The sequence below is a fragment of the Engraulis encrasicolus genome, chromosome 12, assembly GCF_034702125.1.
Source record: "Engraulis encrasicolus isolate BLACKSEA-1 chromosome 12, IST_EnEncr_1.0, whole genome shotgun sequence".
In the NCBI taxonomy this organism is placed as follows: domain Eukaryota; kingdom Metazoa; phylum Chordata; class Actinopteri; order Clupeiformes; family Engraulidae; genus Engraulis; species Engraulis encrasicolus.
Genome location: NC_085868.1, coordinates 16935945 through 16958794, shown reverse-complemented (window position 1 = coordinate 16958794; position 22850 = coordinate 16935945). Strand labels below are relative to the sequence as shown.

The 22850-nt window shown below is 41.3% G+C and overlaps 1 long non-coding RNA gene and 1 pseudogene across 1 annotated transcript; both read right to left on the bottom strand.

Annotated features, from left to right (window-relative positions):
- Positions 1 to 256: 256 nt before the first annotated feature.
- On the bottom strand, positions 257 to 12332 carry LOC134460371 (major histocompatibility complex class I-related gene protein-like; annotated as a pseudogene).
- A 3750-nt stretch (positions 12333 to 16082) lies between these two features.
- On the bottom strand, positions 16083 to 19374 carry LOC134460096 (uncharacterized). Its single transcript, XR_010036977.1, has 4 exons — positions 18581 to 19374; positions 18114 to 18315; positions 17696 to 17840; positions 16083 to 16894 (listed from the first exon to the last, which is right to left on the bottom strand). It is a non-coding gene; the product is annotated as an uncharacterized LOC134460096 (long non-coding RNA).
- Positions 19375 to 22850: the final 3476 nt, after the last annotated feature.

Here is a 22850-nt window from a genome sequence, read left to right as displayed (position 1 = left end):
CATTGTATTCTGGCCCTTACTGCTTACACATAAATAGAAATCTAGGTCTACTAGGTCCTTACTAAGGTTATATTGGTAATAAATCCCTTATTGTGCATGAACAAGACATTTGTGAATACATGCTTAACAACTGTCTTATTTTGCTTAGTACATGCCTTACAAGTTACTTACACATGCATTAATATTTTATGTATTAGTGCTAATAGATGTGTCCCTAAAATAAAGTGTTACCGTTGTATCCACTATATACCGACATACATAGGCTTACATACATACTTACATACATAGGCAAAGTGTCATTAACATGTAGGCTAATACATAAGGGGCAACATTCTATAAAATTCTATAAGCTACTTTTTGTTTCATTAATGTTTTAATTACAGATATAGCACGAGAAACTGTGATCAGAGTTCACCAGTGTTTAATGTTTGTGTTACTTTTCATGTTGCAGGAATAGGCCAGCAACAAACACAGCAGGTGCAACTGCTCACACTATCAACAAATCTGTGGCAAAGGAATCTGTACATGAGTGTCATGTATGCGGTGGACTGGGTAAAAAAAATGTGTGTGTGCACATGCACAGCAATGTTTTTCAGCAATGTTAGGCACACAACACAACATTAAAATGTAGCAACCGTAGCATCTGTTACCGTAACTTTACAAACCACACGTTCAGTTCGAAAGTCAGTGTTACACTACTATCACAATACATTTTTATTCAGCTTTATTAGGGTCTCTAGATATGACGTAGGGTCAGACTGGAGCCTGGTCCATATAAGAACCTAGTCTTCAGGTGGGGTGTCTGGTGCTGTTTTTTGTGCAAGTGTCGCTGAAACATAAAGACATAAACATGTAAACTGAAACATAAAAACATAAACAAATTTTTAAACCGATGTGTATTGTTTGTGATGAAATAAATACAATATATTCCAAACTCTCTACAGTGTATTAGTCTAGACACATTTTTCATATTTGTGAATGTTAGAAGCATTTTTTAGTAAAAGTTGGGAACCTATGTACTTAACATAATTTAAGTGTGCTGAATTCAACTAGACTGGTTCCCAAGCTGGATTTTGAGGTTTTGACAGTTAAATTTGAAAAACAAAATGGCTGCCAAAATACGCTATTTTTGACAGAGCATTTTTACCAAGTATTGCTGTACTTGGAAATAAATGCTCTTTTCTAACATTTTGTGTCCCAATAATGTTTCTTGATGAATGTATCTACTATAGAGGATTTTAAAAAGTATAAAATAGCTTCTAGAATGCTAATAATGCTAATATTGTAGGTGTTAGCGTAAACGTTTCAAATATTTAGCTTTTCTAATAAGATATTTGTAGCGTTGTGTGTTTATATGGTTAAGAAAATTTATATAAGTATTTTAGAAATACTTAGCATAATGTGCAGTATTTAGAGTTTCCAAAACATCACTTAAAGTTGTTATTAGCTCTCTGAAAACTGTCCAGAAACCGCTAGATGGCACCATGATATTACATATAAAGACATACAAAGCGGATTCCAAAAAAGTTGGGACACTTGGTATTTTGTGAATAAAATCAAAATGCTGGTATTTTCAAAACATTCAATCCATGCATAAGGTGAACAATGGCACTAGTTCAACATAGGAGCAGTTAAAATGAGGCAAAAGCATTGTTTTGAGGGAAATATGTGGTCATTTAAAATTCGACCCATGCAACAAATCTCAAAAAAGTTGGGACAGGGCCAAAAAATGTTGTAATAGTTGGATAATTCTAAAAATAACACAAGGAGGAATAATTTGAAAGGAACTATATTGACTGCCAACATGAATGCACAAATAAAATACCATCACAGAGAGGCTGTGGCACTCAGTAGCGAAGATTTTGAGGGACTAATTACTGATCTATTACACAGAAAGATTGAATTATCAAAATTGCAGGCATATAAGGCCTATTTCTGTAATGTAGAGTTCTTTAAAATCATTGCACGAGTTATGAGATGATGACATACCCATCGTCAATAAGCAAACTATGACACTCCAACAATGACAGCTGTTGAAAAAATGGCCATAAACACAACACTTGATTAAGGCACATGATGCAGACATTAATCAGTGTTGCAAGTGGCAAAGCTCATTCTAGATGGACCTAGGAGACATGTGAAACTGTCCTCTGATTACAGAATGGAAAATATTTCATTCTTTTCTAAAATCATGGAGTCATGCACCCTCCAGGTTATGAAGAAAATGAATACTTCAGCTTGATTTAGTGGTCAGTCTGAAAGACAACATATATGATGGTAAAGGGGTGCAGAGATGCCTTGGTTATGGTCTTCTTACTCATGTAGAGCATTAAAATGAGGGCTGAATGATATATTCAGACTTTAAACAGCACACATAGCTACCAAGGCATTATATTTGGGAGCACAGCCTTTAGATATTACCCCATAATGATGGCAAATTTCGATCTCTACTATGTTCCCACAGTGTGGTTCCATCATAAGAGTAAAAAGGTGACAAAATTGTGTTCTTGCAGTCAGGATATGCCACATATTAAGCATAACAAGAAGGTAAACAAGTCGAAGAACACACCTATCAGTTGAGCTGCTGAAATAATGTCTCGTATATCAAAATATCTATTTTTTTAAAGAAAATCTTGCCATCAGTCAAAGTATTTAAATGTTAAGTCTCTTCCCTTGTGTTGTGTTTAGTCTATCCAACATAAAAATAATTTTATTGGCCCTGTCCCAACTTTTTTGGAATTTGTTGCAGGGTGAATTTTTAAATGATCACATAATTACCCCAAAACAATCATTTTGCTTGCCTTTAACAACTGATATGTCGTCTATACATAATGCTCTACCTTATTAACGTACTGAATGTTTTGAAAATGGCAGCATTTTGATTTTATTCACAAAATACCAAGTGTCCCAACTTTTTTGGAATCCGCTTTGTAAGTTATTTTGTGTCATTTTGAAAAATGTTCAGACATATTTTACATATTTTATAAGATACTATAGCATACATTTGAGATAGTCTATACATGCTACTCAGCCTGATTGTTAGTGGCCAGACATCTCTTGAAGATGATGGAATTGGTAGCAAGGAAAAACTTGCTCAAAGTACAGTTTTGAATGAGGCTTAAGTCCTTGTTTATTGTGTCAGTGATGGCAAAAAATGGACTCCGAAACATGTCGGTCTTGCTTGTACTCCTCATCAAGCTATTGGGTAAAAGACCTAATACGACAATTCAACCTGGCAGGTCATTGTCTGAGTTACAACCAGGTCCTGCAAGTCCAGATCCTCCTTAGCTGAGAGCACTGTAAAAACACTGAAACAAGAGAGTGGTGCATAATTCATCCGCTGCACAAGTGATAACATTGACATCCTGGATGAAACCCTTGATGGGAAGAATGGTAACACTTAACTTAAAGCCAACATTATAAGCGCATTTATAACAAATTATAACGCACATTATAATTACTTACAACGTATTATGACTACACTCATAATGCTTCATGATGCTTTATATTAACAGTTATGAATAACTATGAATCTAGCTTATAATGCTTTATAAATCGAAGGGTGTCATGAGTGCTCATGACTGGCTATAAATTACAGGCTTCCTGATGGGGCTTATAGTACATTATGAGTACCTAAACCCCTCTATGCACAGACCTGGATGATAAACTGTCATAAGGGCTCATATGATGCTATAATGTTTCATGTGAGATCATAAGTCGTCAATGTGTGCTCTAAGTAAAGTGAAGTTCATATGGATGCATCTATAATGTACTGTATAATGCACATCTATAATGCATCATAATGTACTGTAAGCCCCATCAGGCAGCCTGTAGTTTATATCTTGTCATGAGCACTCATAATACCCTTGAATTTATAAAGTATTATAAGCCACAGTCATGGTTATGCATTACTGTTAACCTAAAGCATCATGAAACATCATCGGTGTAGTCGTAATGCTTTGTAAGTAATTATAATGTGCATTAAAATTTGTTATAAATGCGCTCATAATGTGCTATAGATATGGGCTTCATAGAAAGTGTTACCGGAAGAATACTTCCCATGCAACACAAATGGCAGCATGGCAGAGAGGCCAACCAATTGATGATTCTGTTAAAGATATGAGGTGTCCACTAGACATAGGCCCTACATTAAATGTGCCAAATGCCCTGATGGAACTACATCCTCTCAGGATTACTCATAGGACATTCAAACCAACTTTTTCAGTACCCATTGCTGAATCATGCTTTGGAAAATCTGGAGAGGAGCATAAGTATGCTAAACAAGCAAAGGCCACGGACCTAGCTTTCTTCTTGCACTGTCAAAACTTAGACATGAAGACTTCTTGGTCAGTGTTCAATCAGTCACTGTCATCAAAGGAACAACAGACTGCTGCGTTGTATTTGCCAATAGTCCTACTATGCGCTACTGCACACGTTTTGCACACATTTTGATACTTTGAATACAAATGCATACAAGTTTAGCCAGACTCTGATCAGGCTATGAAGTGGGTAAATGTCACAGGCAATAAAAGAGCATCAATGTGATCGCAGAGACAGCCTCAGCTTTGTGTAGGTGGACACTCTCTTTTAACCTGAGATCACACATTGGAGATCAAAAATATGGAATGTACAGTGTCCTCCATGGCAGCAAGAAACTTCACAATGACGGAACCTACTCACCGCAGATTAGAAACAATACGGAGTAAAAGTTCTTTACACACATTTGTGCGTACCCAGTTCCTTGGACTCACGTCTCCTGACTGAGGTCACGAGTACCCTGAACGACACGAGTTACGAGAGCTTGACTAGTTCTAGCCTGCTCTGTCTCTTTGTTCTCTTGACTACGGTCGACTACTGGCAACGCATTTCAGTGGAGTCAGACTCTGACTCGCCCCTGGCAAAGTGCTTCGATCTCCCGCCTAAGGTGGACGACTTTTTATCCCAACTCCCTGCCACCACAGAGAATCTCATACAGCAGGGACTGACCACCACCCTAGTGGCTGATGTGGCTTCCCCAGCTCGAGCAGCTGCCTCGGAGCCCCTTGCCCATCACCGCAGGCCATTGCGCTTGGCACAAAAGCGCTTGGCACAAAAGCGCACCCCGTCACCATTCATGGCGTGCTTGTAGACTCCAAAAGTCCTGTATAATACACCACGAGCGCCTTTGTCTGACACCTCCCTTTTTCCCCTCCTGCAAGGAGGCGAGATTTCTCAGGGTTTGTCCAACCTTAACCCACGGGGCTCAGGGGCCTCAGCTGAGAGCGTAGGGGCTTTGGCCCCTCCTGCTACTTTCCTCTCTCCTGCAGGTTCGAGTCTGGCACCTTACCAGGAGGACATCCCCCAGCCCAGAGGCCACCTGCCCCTATGAGTCTGGAAAGGGAACATTTGAACCTAACCGGTTTTCTGGATAACGTTATCAGGACAATTCAAGGGGCCAGGGCCCAATCTACTGGGACACTGTATAACCTTAAGTGGTCTGTCTTCGAACGCTACTGTGACCAACGCGACAAGACAACTTCTCAGTGTTCAGTACCGATGGTGTTTTCCTTTCTACAAGACTTATTGGGGGGAGAAAATGCTTTACCATTTAAGTGTACTTTGCAGCGATTTCATTGTGCCATGTAGGATTCAGTTCCAACACTCTGAGTGCCCATCCACTAGATACTTACGCCCCGTGCTACGTCACCTGGGATATCTCTCTAGTACTGGAGGCTATGTGTGGGGCCCCTTTCGAGCCCCTCCAAGAGGGGTCTCTCCAAACTGCTTTTGCACACCACCTTTCAGATCCGTGGAAGAGAGGGGACAATACAACTTGTGCCCTGTGCACGCTTTACGCATGTACATGAACAGGACTCACTCTTTTAGGAACACTGAGCAGCTGTTTGTGTGCTTCATCAAGCCCTCTACAGGGCTCACAGTTTTAAAATAGAGGTCTCCAAATGGTTGGTTCAAACCATTGCCCTGGCATATGAGTCCAAGGGTCGCCAACCCCTGGCTCAGATTAGGGCTCACTTTACCAGTGTGGTCTCTACATCTTGTCCTCTCTTCAAGGGTGCAGCAGTTTCAGACGTGTGCAGAGCAGCTGGTTGGGCCAACCCCGCCACCTTTGTCCGGTTCTACCGGCTAGATGTGACCACATTGCCACAGGAACATAGGGTTCTGGGCACGACTACTGATTGTCTGTAGGGTGATAGGAACGCTATCCTTACAGGAGGCTCTTGGAGTTCTGCCTAGTTTGGACCAGCAATCGGGAGTGATTGTAACTCTCCCATAGATATGCGAACGATTCGACTGAAAGACAACATTAGGACATGAATATGTCCCCGGTTCTCTGAAGGAGATGAGTGAGCCATCTCTCAAGACACCCTCGTTGCCGACAGCCGAAGAGAGGTTTGGCATCAAAGTGGCTTATTTTCGGTTTTGAGAAAGTGGACATCCCGCCCACGACGCAGTTGATTGGACCTTTGGCGTGATTGCAAAGGTCTTCAGCTGATCGTACAGCTGAAAGTGTGCTCCCATAGAGATGGCTCACTCATCTCCTTCAAAGAACCGGGGACATATTTATGTTCCAATATTTCGTTTTTTAGATAATACTATCTTCTTTCTCTCTCTTTTTCTTTCCAAATCTTATTGAATGACAATTGTGTATGATAATGTGCTTTACGGAGGCTATTGCTATTGAATGCCAGTTTATGAGGATATCACATTATAAAAAGGCATAATTAAGTAATTTTTATCTTTTTGCCATGACATTTTGCCTTTGTGTAAGTGTAGGAATAGATCTTAAATGCAAATATGTGAGCATTGCACATTTATTTCCATGGAGAAATGATACTTTCTGACGTATTCTGCCCAAAATCAAGAATTTCGGCGGCCATTTTGTTTTTTGCCCATTTCATGGTCAAAAACTCAAAATTCAGCTTGGGAACCAGGCTAGCTGAATTCAGGGTACTCTAATTGTCTTAGAAAACTAGGTTCCCAACTTTTACTAAAAAATGCTTCTAACACCCTTATAAAGGGCCTTTTTCTGGAAATGCTTCTAGTCTATATGGCATAGTAATGTGAGTTCATTGCCTCTCATCAAACTCTTAACATTATGGGATAGCCTTACTTCTGACATACAGATGAACTCTTCAAATAGGCTACACATTAATTGTCTTACACTAAGTAAACACTTACTTGGGGCCAAAGCATACACATTTGGTTGCCCTGAAAATGGAAAGGATGGCACAGCAGAGGAGTGACTACAGTGTAATGATTTGGTAATGACAAACAGTGCAGCCATTTGCCAATGATATTATGTCATCACGAAGCAATGACTTTTTTCCACTATCATAAACATGACACATCAGAATTGGTTAAGCACTGGTTGATTAACTTTGGTATATAGACAATCTGGATAATTTCTCTATCCTGATATATTAACCCCTTTGCGCAGAGCCTATGTTTTAACCTTACTGTCACTAAAAAATTGTAATGGTAAGTATTTTCAGCCGATAGTGAATAGGTCTGCCGGCGACCCCATCTGCACAAAGAGGATATACTGTTTATTACCTCCGCCAGGAGGTTATGTGATCGCCCGAATTTGTGTGTGTTCGTCACGCTGCTATTACCTGTGTGTTCGTCACGCTGCTATTACATGGCCTGTGTGTTCGTCACGCTGCTATTACATGGCCTGCCACAGGGCGCGCAAGGACCACTGAGGAGTGGACGGCTCTGTGAGGAGGAGCCCTGAGCTGGCGTACCTTCACGCAGCCACACCGGGGCAGAGCATTGAAGTGAAATTCTTACCGCAGTCAAAATCGCTATCAAAAAGCAGCCTTAGCTACAGCCTCGCAGATCGTTTAAGTTCACAATGCTGTCACAAAACATTCATATGAAATTAAGCTCACAGAAAGGCTCGCGCGAATTGCGTTAGTCTGCTGTGATTTGCTGCTTCCCCAATCCCCGCGCACCAAAGCCATCAGCACTACAAAACATTCCATAGACTAGTTCCTTGACTGCATAACGAATAAACGCTGGAGATGCGGCGAACAGTGATTTTCAATACGAAATAGCGAGCAGGCCCGGGTGCCGATCATCTGCCCGCAGCGCCAAGACCAACTCGCCCTCATGAACGGATTCCCAGGTAGGAGGAACTTCTCCAACAAGTGTAGTGTCGGGGTAGGCATGATTCCGCTAGCTGCGACCAGTCGAGTCGACATGTCTCTCGCTAAGTAATTGCGTTTGTAGCACAATGTTGGTGTCACGATATTGAAACAGCTAGAAATGATACAAGTGGATTTACCTCTCAAAAGTTTGTTTAATAACTGACACTCCACAACCATCCATGCACTGCCACTGGATAAGGGGATTCTTGGACATTTCTGATTCAATAATTAAGTGAACGGCTCAAAGTAGCCCTACAGTATGTTGTCTTGTTGGGTTGGGGACCGCTGCACTGTGTTGGCCAATGAAAATTGTGCTTTTATTTTTTTATTTTGTTTTAGATGGTAGCCTAATGAAAGGCATGCTGCCAATCATCAACCATGTGATTAATATGTAGCAATGAGCATTGGCAAATCACAGAAGGCAGGCTATAGCATGAACAATCACTTTGCCAATATAAAATAATCAAAGGTGAACTAAACAGTCCACAGCTAGAGGACATGGAAATGATAAAAGAGACAGAGAGAACTGTAATTTGGTTACAACTTGACGGTTCAATTACCTGAACACAAATGCTATGTAGCCTATAGGCCTAAATACATGAAACCACATCATGACTCTATACCTATGTCCAAAACGAACTGAACTTCCTTGGCGGAGGTCTGCGTTCTCTGAATGCATTTCTAGTTTACCTTTGTGTCTCCTGTAACATTTGATGGCGGCAGCTACTGTAACAGTGACTGCGGACATTAAAATCAGTGCAATACTGATCAGCACCCATAGCGGTGTTGCAGATGCTGGATCCAGACTGCCATCAAGATCTGTGAAGTAAATCAGATACAAAGTGATAAATAACCTGCTTCTGAAACAGCAAGAAAACAGGTATACTACACCTATTGAGGTTTTTCAATGCTAATTGCTGAATAAATTAATTATATAAGCAAAACTATTCAGCCAGATACGGAAGGAGCCCACTGAGAAATAGCATGTGCCTATCTGTATAGGTTTGGATTTAATTCTTAGAATCAACTTTTGTGTCATCAATAACATTTAACCCTTTGCACAGACCCTTTCCACAATGACCTATCCTAATTCTGTTACTCCTGATAATGTCAATGTTGTGATGGAATTGAGTCTTCTCAGCAAAAAGTAAACGTGCCTGCCTGCTGCAGAAAGAGGCAAGTGCTCACATAGTTTAAAACTATTGATCAATTCACTAAAGGACTTTAGCGAGGTCGATTCTTTTTTTAGGAGATAAGCCACATAAAACAGTCCCACCAGGAAATCGCGGGCATTTTCTCAAAAATTTGCGGTCTGAATTGCCAGATGGTGCACGAGGATTTCCAGAAAATCGCGATTAAAGTGTTGTTGCGATTTTGTTGCGGCATGAAGTGAAAGGTGCGATTTTTGTCGCGATTTTTAATGTGTTTCCACGCTTGAAGGTAAAGGACACTGCCACATTCCAGTCCTCTGGTGTTTTTATATTATTTTCAGTGGTCATTTTGGTATTTTTGAGGTAGGCTTGGTAGCTAGTAACCTCATAAGCTGCGTAAATAAGCTGTCTAAATATTTTAGCTTAATGGTGATGGACATTGATTGTTGAACATTAGGCTATTTAAGCAGTTGAGCCTATTTAATCCGTTTTGCTTTCCCTGTCCTTTATGAACGCGCTTGCGTTCAGCCCCCAAAGGCTGTTATGTTCCGCTCCTATGCTTGCGAGACGGTCACTTTCCCAAGGTGAAGTGTTTTTTTTTAATTATTAATATTATTATTATTATTTTTATTAAAATGAACATTGACATACCCAGGTGTATGTCCAGTTTGTTGTCCAGGCTGAGGTGTTGAGCTGTACACTTATAGTGATGCCGCTGTAGCTCCTCTGTGCTGACCTCCAGGCTCTTCCTCATCTGGTACGTCTCATCTCCATTAGGTAGCAGCTCCCCCCCAGTGATCTGGTGGTCAGGCACAGGCTGGCCGTCTCTGAGCAGGGTCAGGTTGATGTGACGGGGTAGAAGCCAGTGGCCAGGCAGGTCACGCTGACCCCTCCAGAGTCTGGGAGTCTCTTCTGGAGGAGCCGTACTCTGGGCTTCACTGCAGTGTATGATGTACATTACACACAAAAAATCTGATTATACCTACTTAGTTCTGATAACATTAGCTGCTCTGAAACTTCATCACCTAACACATACATCCAAGCGACTTTGAGTGTCATGAAAACTTTTTTTACTATTTAAACTATAACTATTTATTATTAATTCCAATGCCCAATATTACTTTCAGTTCTGGTCCCAATGCATATGCTTGCAAATGTTTATGAGATGGAGTGGTAAGTTACTTTGTTGTTTGCGTCATGCCTATGCCACATCAGCCCATGCAAGATCACCTTTCAAACCACATCTCTCATTACAAGCTGCACATGTATGTTGTTCCCTTCTTGGTTTCTTGAACACTATGTTCAACTCTCTCCCTAATTTTAGCACAAATCTTCATGGTTCATTGATATTCAACAGGTTTTCACACTGCCCGTTCAACATAGTGCAGAAAAAAAACAGAAAGAGGTGTGGTGTTGTTTTCAATGCGACTCCACTGAAGGCATGCTGACGCCCGTGCCGAAGAACAGACTTGACTCGAATCGGTTTTCATTTTTTCTAACGTTTCTGTACTGAGCACGGATGCGTTCATCTACGCCCCATACAGACAATTTGGATGTGAAAGACCTGTCCCATACATAGACTATATGCATTAACCCATTAAAACATAGCGTTATAAATGTCCTGTTACACAAATGGCAATGACCAAGTCATAGTGCACTACTAAAGGTCTTGAATTATGTCAGAGTAGTGGTTGATAACTTTTCAATGTCTATTACAACGGTGTGCTTTATAGGGCTACGCCTGGAGCTTTGCTTTCAGCACCCTACCTGTTCCCCCCACTAAAGAAGCCGTTGTCCCCCACCCCCCATGCTTCCCCTTTCCAATTAATTGCTGAAATGTTCTGGTCTGCCTGCATATGATGTTACTTCCTTTTCCCAGTTTCTTAGAGGAAAGCAAGTAGCCTAATTAATTATTTTCATGGTAAATCTACATGTAAGATAATGTAAGAGTCATTCTTCTCTTTACTGTGATATTGTGCGTCCTGAAACTGTACTGGTCTTTGTTGGCGGACAGGTGGTCTCCACTCTCCCCATTAAAGGCGTCATGCACAAACATCGGTCCTGGCTGGTCATGGTCAAGCAACTCACAGCCGGAGAGTCTCTGTTGTACATGTAGACCTGTGAAACGGACAAAAAAAGAATGTATAATTTGGTGGTTATGGTCATAGATTTGGTCACTATCCAGTCTCACACCCAATACAATTACATGACATGAGAGTTTGGATTGAACATTTGACCATTTGTTACATAATATCTTGATATTTTGTTTCAACATTGTGACTGTGGTGTTTGTGTTGTTTTTACTTTTTTCCTCAGGCACTTATTACACAATTAAAACATGTCAGTCAGCTGAACTCCAATCAATTGCTGCTGTTCTATAGCAAACTTTTTTTTCAAAACCGCTACACACAATTCTTGTCATTTCGCACAATTTTCATGAAGAAAATCTCTTTTTGTCACAAGGAACACTAGCGTTCAAAATTCTAAAATCAAATTGGCATACTTTGTACATTTCCTCTTCACTACTTTTGGAATCCCATGTCAGTTCAAAGATAGATGAGCAAGCTGACAACTGTAGCTTTAAGTCATATTTAAAACACAACACAATACAAGTCAACATGTCACACAATCTCTTAATGGTAACTCATGCAAACCCACTGCTTGTATGGTTGAGCTTCCGTTTCAGGTGGTGAGCCCGAAACTCCATGCCTCTGTTTACATTTCCAAACACTATACTGGCATCCATCTTCAGTACGCCGTCCTCAGCCCACTTGAGTTCACGTTGGAGAGCTGTTTTCACACTCGAGTCATAATAAAGAAGCTGGACGTCGTCCAGCATTACCACCGCACTGAATTCTGGGAAAGGTGTGTCCCCAATGATGAATGTGGCAAGCATCAACAAGGAATGAGAACCTGTTGGATCAAAGGTTTGTGAATGAGAACATTCACACTCGTGTAAAAATAGTAACTTGGTAAACTGTCTATTTAGTGAGGTATGAGCTTGTCATCAGTAATTCCACTCACTTCTCATTAGTACAACTTGTGAGAAGGAAAGTACAGAACGGAATAGGGTAGAACAGTTATACAGTAGTGTCTCCCATGTCTACTACAGGCAGGGGTGGAGCTATAAGGGGGTTAAGCATGGGCCCAGGGCTCCCCCGTATTATTGGGGGTTCTATTATGGCCTTGGCAGGCTGTGGGGGGCCCTCAGTGTTATGCTCTGGGCCATGGTTGCAATATTTTACACTGTGCTCAGCGTAATATTTTTGTTGCTTATTTCCAGAATTCATGCTGATCATTCACAAATGTTACTTTTTCATGAATACTTAAAACCACCATCAAATTCGAAGCATTCATTATCACTGGGCAATCTTCCCCGTGTCCTCCATTTTGAATTTCCAGACATTGTCTACAGCAAAACTTACTGTACTTTAGTCATTCTAGTAAACATTAGTGTCAGGGCCGTGTGGCCAAAGAGAGCTAGGGAACCCAGGAGCAGACAGGAGACAAAAATGTCAATCAAAAGTGTATTTATTTCAGGGCAAAGGTGCAGGCAGGGGTGAGGCAATTCAATGTCAAGGACAGGCATGGGTCGAGACACAGGCAGGTCACAGGCAACGGTACAAGGGGCGTAGACAAAAACGTAGTCAAAAATTGGTCAGAGTTCAGAGCACAGGTAGGCAAAAATATTTAGGCAAACACAAAAATCTTCAAAACAGTGTAGGCACACGTGGCAAAAAGGTAGCGAAAAATTAGAAAAAACACAGAAAAGGGAAAATGGCAAAAAAAATCCCAAAATGTCCAAAAACAGGACAAAAACAGAGAAAAACCTCACGTGGCAAAATCACAGGCAAAAACTCAAGAGGCTCAGGTATGGCAATAAGTCCAAAAACACAGATCAGAGTCACAGAATAATGTCCCAAAAAAATCCAAAAGGGTTCAAAGTCTTTGACAAAAACTCACGTGGAACTAGAGCACAAACAGAGACCTTGGCAGGGCATGAGCAAGAGCAGAGAATGTCCGGAGCTGTAGGCAAACAATCTTGCAATGACAATGGTTCTTGGCTTGGTTTTAAAACAGGGTGATTGGCAAATGGGAAGCAGCTGCAGCCAGGCCATGGTTGGTGACTGGTTGCTGGTGTTGTGACACGGCCACCAGATGGCAGCAGCACAGGGAGAATGTGGCCTCGAATACGCAAGGCCAACAATGCATGTCGGATTGTAGGGCAGGTCAGGGCAGGGTTGTGACAATTAGTTTATGTATTGTTAAGTAAATATTGAAAAGATACAATTTGGGAATAGGCAGCACAGTTTCAATGATCAGCATAGTTGCAATACCCACTCTGGCCACAATCCTATGCCTTTGAGTTAAACCATGACGTGACCTATTTTATTAAAGATTGTCTGTCAAGTGTTTGGTTTGCAAATGATTATAAAAAACATTACAACTTCTCTAACAGACAAGAGACACTCCAGCGTGTTGTGAACACAGCGAAGAAGATCATTGCAGTACCACTCCCCTCCCTGCAGGACATTTACACCACACGTCTCACCCGGAAAGCACTGATGATCATCAAAGACACAAGCCACCCTGCACACAAACTGTTCAGCCTCCTGCCCTCTGGAAAGAGGTACAGGCGCCTCCGTTCCCGTACCACCAGGCTTGCAAGCAGCTCGATGCACCAAGCAATCAAGATACTGAACACTCAACCCACTCTCCCTCCACTGTCAGCCTCTAGCCAGCCAGGCCACTGACAACCCCCCCCCTCATCCCCACCACCATATCTGCGACTGAACATTCAACCTGCACTACTACATCTGTGACTGAACTTTCAACCTGCACTAACACAAAACATGCACACACACACACACACACACACACACACACACACACACACACACACACACACACACACACACACACACACACACACACACACACAGACACACACACACACACACACACATACACACTGCACTTTCCGCACTAAACCCAAACATACACACACTGACACACAACTCATACACACACACACACACACACACACACACACACACACACACACACACACACACACACACACACACACAGAAGCACACCGCACTTTCTACCTGCACTAAACACACACACACACACACACACACACACACTCACTGCTGCTGGTGTTCTTGATAGACCTATTTTAATATTTATTTTTCTTCAAATGCTACTATTGCTATGTCAGAACGCTATAAGGACTTTTAGAAAAAGCACAACAAAATAGTTCAAGTTCAAGTTCAAGTTTATTTTAGCCATATCAACAGTATACAAATACAGTTGTTAGGAATGTTGCTTGGTGTGCTCACACAACAACACAAACAAAAGACACAAAACTAGGGAGGGGGGTATAAAAGAAAAAAAACAGGGGGGTACACAAATAAATAAACAGGGAATGGCATACAAAACATTCACTGAAAAAAAAAAATCCGTAAAAAAACGGATAAAGTCCTGGCAATTTATTACCGGGGACATATCCGTTATGTGACGGACAGTTCCGTTTATTCTACAACGGAGAATTCCGTAATTTTACAGCAACTTCACCGTTCTTTCACATGCACTTCCGTTCATAATAAAAAAGGAGAATTCCGTAGATTTACACTAAATTCTCCGTTCATTCACATGCTCTTCCGTACATCATAAAAAAGGAGAATTCCGTAGATTTACAGTACATTTTCTGTTCATTTACATGTACTTCCGTTCATTATAAAAAGGAGGATTCCGTAGATTTACAATAAATTCTGTTTATTCAGTATTTCAGCAAGTATTCACAATGACTCATACAGTCTTTCCTTAACACTCTGAGGTCTACGGGGTCACCGGTGACCCCATCTGTCACTTCAACAAAAACATCTGTAACTCTGTGAGTTGTCATTCAAACATAAAAGTGACAGCATTAAAAACCTTGAAACTTCTAGTTTTCAAATATATACTGACATTTATCACATGGAAAGTGACAGGGGGGGTTTACTTTTATCTAGCAAACACTTTTGTTTACAAGGTTCAATCTTCAAAAGTCTTGACTACATATATTTAGCGTGTGTTTTCTTGCACTGTTAAAAGACCTCTACAACGTTTTTTTTTTTTGTACAGTTGTGATTAAACTCAATTTAAAAAAAAAAGTATTACATTAACTTAACTGTCATATTCTTTTTTGTTAGGCTTTTCAGAAGAGGGGGAGATAACAAATGTTATCTTTTTCAAGAATAATTAACACCACTGCCAATTTCATGAAGTATTGATTATGACTCGTACACTATCATCTCTTAACAACATTACCGGTGTATAACAAAACCAGAAAGTCTTGAAATTCGAAATAGTGTTGAATATTCTTGAAAATAACATTGTTATGAAATAGCTTCCAACATATTGAAAGAAAAGACATTGTACCTTGGGTTAAGAGACAGTTCATCTGAATGAAAACTCTGCATTACATCAATGGGTCTTACATCTGCCACATCATATCATTTCACAATCGTCCAGTTTTACAACATATATATTTTTTAAAAATATGATGGTAACACTTAATTTTAACATTACATCGCTTAGCACTAATACATAATATGTTAACCCATTGATGCCTAAAGCACTTGCAGAAAAGGGTGCTGATGCCATACAAAACTCCAGGCGCCAGGGCCAATGCAACATCCAGCATCAATGGGTTAATGCCTGTATAAGTAACTTGTAAGGCATGTACTAAGCGAAATCAAACATTTGTTAGGTCCTTATTGGGGTTATATTAGGTAATAAATCCCTAATTGTGCATGAACAAGTAATTTGCGAATACATGCCTAACATATATTTGATTTTGCTTAGTGCATGCCTTACAAGTTACTTAGAGCATACAGGCATTAATACTGTATGTATTAGAGCTAATAGATGTAATGCTAAAATAAAGTGTTGCCAAAATGATAATCAAAATAATTCTCAGTAATAATCCTAACAAGCATGAACACAGATAAATTGTCATTAAGTGGTAAATTATAGAGAATCTGTCCTTGAGAAGGAACACAAAATGCTCTTTCTTCAGGTGTTACTTGAAGCTGCATAGGTTGTCTGAATGTCAGTGGATTCAAAAGAGTCATTGAAAGATACACCCATTTCTGTTGTTGTGGACTGGTGGTGTCTACGTAGTAAGTCCTTGTACACTTGAACAGCCATCTTGGCTGCATATTATCGTCATGCCCTGTGCATCTGACAAAGCGTGTACTTGGGCATAAACACATGTTGAGTGATCACTGGGTTGCTGGGAAGCTTTGAGAGAAGTTCTAGTACCTTTGGTCGTTTGTTGGTTGAGATGGAACGTCATAAACATATTCAAAGAAGGTGAAAACAGAGCTGAGCTGTGCTGGATATGACAAGTTGCAGACCCAGTAAAGCTTGAACAGCTTGTCAATTGTGCAAGTCAGGCCGTCTGCAACGGGAATGGAAACGCGGTCACTCCTGGTGGTGATGACAGAGTCTTCAGGTTCCCAATGCAGACCACTAGTGGTTGGGTTGTGGATTCCATCTCAGTGTCAGTAGTGCAGTGAAGAGGGATGTGAAGTTGGTTCCAGACTGAGAAGAAGTAGAAGAGGAGGAGGAAGAAAAAGGACGAGAGAGAGAGAGAAAGAGAGAGAGAGAGAGAGAGAGAGAGAGAGAGAGAGAGAGAGAGAGAGAGAGAGAGAGAGAGAGAGAGAGACACATCATCAATAATACTTAATAGCAAGTGTTACTTAACTGATTGAAAGGTATGAGCATACCAGTCAAACTAAGTATAGCCGAATCAACTACAGGTATACATACATTGATATCATGACATCTTCTTAGATCTTCATTAAACTGAGTGAATTTAATGTAATACATTTTTTATTTCATTATTTATATATACATATGAAGAGTTTATTTGCAAAACGGTGTATCTACCATTTTTTGCATTTTATTATTGAAAATGGCTGTCCAGAGGTCCTATCACCTATGTGTGAATTCTTGCCATTCAAATATTTTGAGAACATACTTTTTCAACTTACCGGTATATGAAATTCATTTTGCAATGCAATGCAGTGGAATGCCCAATACAAAATTGTTAATTTCCCAACATTCTACAAAATGGAGATACACCGTTTTGCAAATAAACTCTTCATATATATGACCGGTATACGTATGAACTTATACAGTATAATATCAAGGAGCCAAGACTGACTTACACGCACGCACGCACGCACGCACGCACGCACGCACGCACGCACGCACGCACGCACGCACGCACGCACGCACGCACGCACGCACGCACGCACGCACGCACACACACACACACACACACACACACACACACACACACACACACACACACACACACACACACACACACACGCCTACCAATGATGTCAGCGATGCAGAGTCCTAGCTGGCCAATAGTGTGTGAGGTGTTAAGTTCCGCCTCTCCGTGCAGCAGCAGCAGGTTGGAGGGCGGGACCTTTAGCTTGACTGACAGCTCTTCCACTGCATGCTTCAGAAGCTCTGTCTGCAACACACATACACATAAATATTACTTACACACACATCAGCTGTATAGGGTTCTCTACTTTCCATGGCTTCCCCCAACTATAAAACAGATTTATAATACTTCCTGTAAAAAGTCTTTGACTAGGCAAAGCGCTATACAAAACAGATGTCCTGCTCTGTGTGTGTGTGTGTGTGTGTGTGTGTGTGTGTGTGTGTGTGTGTGTGTGTGTGTGTTTACCTGTGCTAGTTGTATTTGGTGTATGTCTGGTCTGTGGCGTATCTTTAAGTTTACCAGTCGTGCCGGTGTGTTCTGCTGATGCTGCTGCGAGCGTTTTCATTGGCTGGTTTTCCTGCGAGGGCGTGGCCTGCATACGATGGCGATGTCTGCATCGTCAGACTCCTCTCCTTCATCCTCCTCCTTTAATTGGCTAGCTGCCGCAGCAATCCCGGCCCCTCTGGTGATGGACGCAGCATCCAGCCTCTTGTTAATCTCCCTGTCACACACACACACACACACAATGTAAGGAAAGTTGACAAGACACTGTAGAGATAGTGTCAGTGCGTGGCGTGCCTTGAGTGGTGTGGAGGGGGAGGGCGGCGGAACGCCTCAGCACAGTCCTAACACCAACACATACACACACACAACACACATGATGGATATGGTAAGCATACAGCAATAAATGGGAAAAATATTGTAGGGGCTACTGTGTTGACTCATGCTCTCTCTCTGTGTGCGTGTGTGTGTGTGTGTGTACTCACATTGTGTTTTGCATGGGTTTGGTCACCTGGTCCGAGTCATCTGAGAGTTCGGTACACTGCTTCCCTCACCATCGCTGTCGCTGTCAGAAATCTGTCAAACACACAATATACAGTCTAAAGTTCGCCGTCCGTGTTAGCTGTAACTTATCCAAATACTGCTACTTTATACAGCAGGCAGATATTTACTGACCAAGTTGCTCTCTATGACAAAAGTGCTATGGGCTACTGTGACAGGTAAACAAGAAACAACAGGTTAAAGGGACAGTTTGGTCAATTTCAACATGCAGTTGTATTGCTCACGCTACCCTTGACTTGTCAGTACCTGGTGATGGCACATTTTTCGGCTCAGCCCTTTCCGAGATATGAGCAATTCTAATGGGGGCAGCGTTTGTTTACATTTTTAAAAAATGAAACCTAGGCCAACTCCAAATATTTTCCCAAAAGGTACTGCTGTTTGCTAGTTGTCTGCTGATGTTTTATAACCTTTTGGATGTTTTTGGGAATAAATAAAAATGTTTTTTTGAAATGTAAACAAAGAGCTGCCCCCATTACAATGACCAGGATCTCGGAAACAGCTGAAGAAGAAGAAAAAAAAATCTCAGGCACTGACAAGTCCAGGGTAGTGTGAGCATTACAACTGCATGTTGAAATTGACCAAACTGTCCCTTTAACAACTCTTAGCGCTAATTAGTTCTCTACAACTACAAACCGCTGCTGTTCCCTTCCGTTTGGGATCCATATCACCAAACTATAGTTCTCTTGAACTTAACTGCATTGAAAGCCGTGAAAGTGAAAGCCCATTGGGAAACTCCAACTCCGATTGTCATTGTGACACAGCACTCCACAGCACACAAGTGAACACTGCACACTGCACACAACGAAATTGAATTCATGCCTCACCCGTGCAAGGGGGCAGCCCTCAGTGGCGCCCCATGGGGAGCAGTGCGGTGGGACGGTACCATGCTCAGGGTACCTCAGTCATGGAGGAGGATGGGGGAGAGCACTGGTTGATTACTCCCCCCCCAACCTGGCGGGTCGGGAGTCGAACCGGCAACCTCTAGGATGCAAGTCTGACGCCTTAACCGCTCACCCATGACTGCCCTATTGTTATAAGAATATGGCTATGACAGCCTTAAATAGCAGGTTAAAATATGCTCATTGACATTTTGGTGACAACAAGGTCATAACTCTGTACAGCAATGAGGTCCAAACAGAGGCTCTGCATGAAAGTGTTTTTAAAAATTAAAAGACGTTTTAAAAGTGACTATCCTTTGACACATACCTGCACAAAATCAACCAGAAAAGACATCTCAGATTTTACACTGCAGCGGCTTCGGAGGTAGAAGATGTGTGAGAACTGTGTAGCACTTTTCATCTGAAAATGAGAGCAGAAAATTGTACAGCAGTACTTAAATTTCACATTTACCAAAGTCTCTGTGTTATAACAATAACATATATTAACATATTTATCACAATTGCATACAATACAACAATAAGAAAAATAATCAGAAAAAAAATCTTTAAAAAAAAACAAATGAAAGGAGGCAGAGGGCCTGTAAGTGGATAGCAATGAGACACATGATCACATAGACAATATGATACACATGGAAACACACACACACACACACACACACACACACACACACACACACACACACACACACACACACACACACACACACTTACCATCAGTCTGATCATCCAACTGTTCAATCAGAGTAGGAGCTTGGACAGATGTGGCCACAAGACCTGGGCCCTGATTAAGAGAGAAGAGAGAGGGGGAGAGCACGTTAGTTCCCAGTGCATTGAAGGCTGCTGTTCAACTCTGCCACCTAAAACTCAAACTTCTCTTCAAACGCCATGGTATCGTCACCAATTACCATTGCCTACAAAATCTCGTGCGTGGCCGTTTTATCCCTCGAACAGAGCGTGCATCTCGCACGTCGCACCCTCCATCTGAAACAACTGCCGGTATTTTCCCAACACCGTCATACGAGGTCTACCGAGACAAAACACGACAGTGTTGACCAGTTGCCCATATCTACCATATTCAACTACATACTGAAACGGTGAAAACCACGACACTTACACAGAACTACGGTTCAAAGTTTGTCTATTGACATCGAGCCAACACAAAACAGTGGGATACTGCTTCCTTACTCGTGCTATTCTTTATCATGTACCAGGGTGGCGGACGGTCTGATTTACATGATTTGACGCAGAACTGCTTAACTGAAGTTTAAAATGCTAGCTAGCCCCTGTCACTCTTGCCCCCTCCGATACCTGTTACTAGCAGCATCCACTTATGCCCCACTACCGGTACTAGCTCTACGTCAATCCATCCGTAGTGTTTCAGTATCCTTGGATAAATTCTGTCCGACTTTCTTTCTTTCTTTTATGTTCAGAAAATAGCTTTCAACTTCACATCAGTAAAGTGCCGCCTGACTTATTTCACACCACCAGCTAATTACCCTATTAGCAACCAATGTTAGCAAACCATCCAATATCACATTTCAAACCTTTCATTTTCCCAACACAAAACGTTTTAACCATTAAGTTAGTCCACATGTGAATTAAAAGAAAATAAATATAATTTATAGTGCAAGCGTTAAAGATCAATAGCTAACTGAGTACCAATAACTAGCTAAATCTGATTGTAGGCTAGCTTAATGTTCACAGAATCACTGAGGCTGTTCCAATGTTCGTACAGCAAACGTTGTGAAGCAGGGTTTGATTTTAACCATAAACTAACGCTAACACTCGTAATTGTTACGAAATTATACAAATAAAGCGAATTACTTACGCCAACCTCTCTCGGTGTCTGAAGTCAAGTCGCCCGCATCTTGCATTTCCAACGGTAGAAAAGGCGGGCGGAAGTCTGCTTTCAAATGTCCACAGTCACGCGAGGGGACAGCCAAACGGCCGTTAGTTTCTCAATTGCAAGCACGACTCAGAAATGAACCTCTTAACTTCAGGTTTCACCCATTCTGTGTAAATCTTACACAAAAATGACACATAATCTGTCAATATGCTGTCTACACACATCTCAATGTGTTATTTTTTGACACATCTGTTTAGGCAGTGTATCCCACAGTGCATTGCGTTCTTCAAAATACGGGTAAAGCATCCGTAGAATGAGATAACGGAAAAATCCTTCATACGAATACGGTAGTTTGTACCGTTTAATTACGGACATTTTTTACTGTGTTGGAGACATAGAAAAGTACAAATACCTCCTCTTAATGTATGTTCTCTACAAGTCTACTGTTGTCCAGTCTTGCACTTTAAATGTCTGCATGAGCACTGTCTATGTCCATACTGTCTTATGTCCATACTGTCTATGTCTATACTGTCTATGTCCTTACCTAGATTAGTCTATGTCTGCATGGGAAAGCAAGAAACATAATTTCAAATTCTTTGTATGACCAGTGCATGTAAAGAAATTGACAATAAACCAACTTGACTTGACTTGACTAACAACCCCCTTTGGAGATCAAGTAGGCTATACCGTGGTTCTAGACGACAAAAGTAAGACAGTTCTACAAGGCAGTTTCTACGACTAGGTTGTTGGAAAAAAACAGATGGTGTGACAATCAAAAGACAATGTTCTTACCTCCATTAGCTTTTAACACGAGAAGGAAGAAAATGAGGGTTCGGGCTGTATCCATAACCAGTTGTTATCATGGTAATGTGTACAGACTTCAGAGCCTATCCGTTTGGAATGGCTGGTTGTGTTGAAGTGATCTAACAATCTGAAATAATTACTGCACTGCCTTTCATATTCTGTTCATGGGTTGACTGCTCTTCCCATGCCCTGAATACACATCCATGCCATGAATACACACATGCAGTATTGTATGTGTTCTCAGTCATGTGAGTCAGTGTAGCTATACAGTGTCAGTATCAAGTGTGTGTATGTAGTCACTCAGGGTGTGGTAGTGTTTGATATCACTGCACACCAAGTACAGCTATGCAGCTTTGTTTGTCAATGGCCTCTTTAAATCTGAATGACCTTTGTCCTCTTGAATCAAAAAAAAAACTTTCTGCGTTCAAAACAGAGTGATGTAGTTGTGAGGTTTTGTTGCTCTGAATGACAAAAAGATTGAAATGTTATGTTGGGTCAATGTTAAGTGGTTTTATGTTTAATGTTGTATTATGCTCACTAGACGCCGTCATGGCTCACATATAGCCCGGACTATGTGGATTTGACAAGTAGTCATGCTTTTTGCCTTAATGCAGGGGTGTCAAACTTCAGTCATAGTGGAGTGGG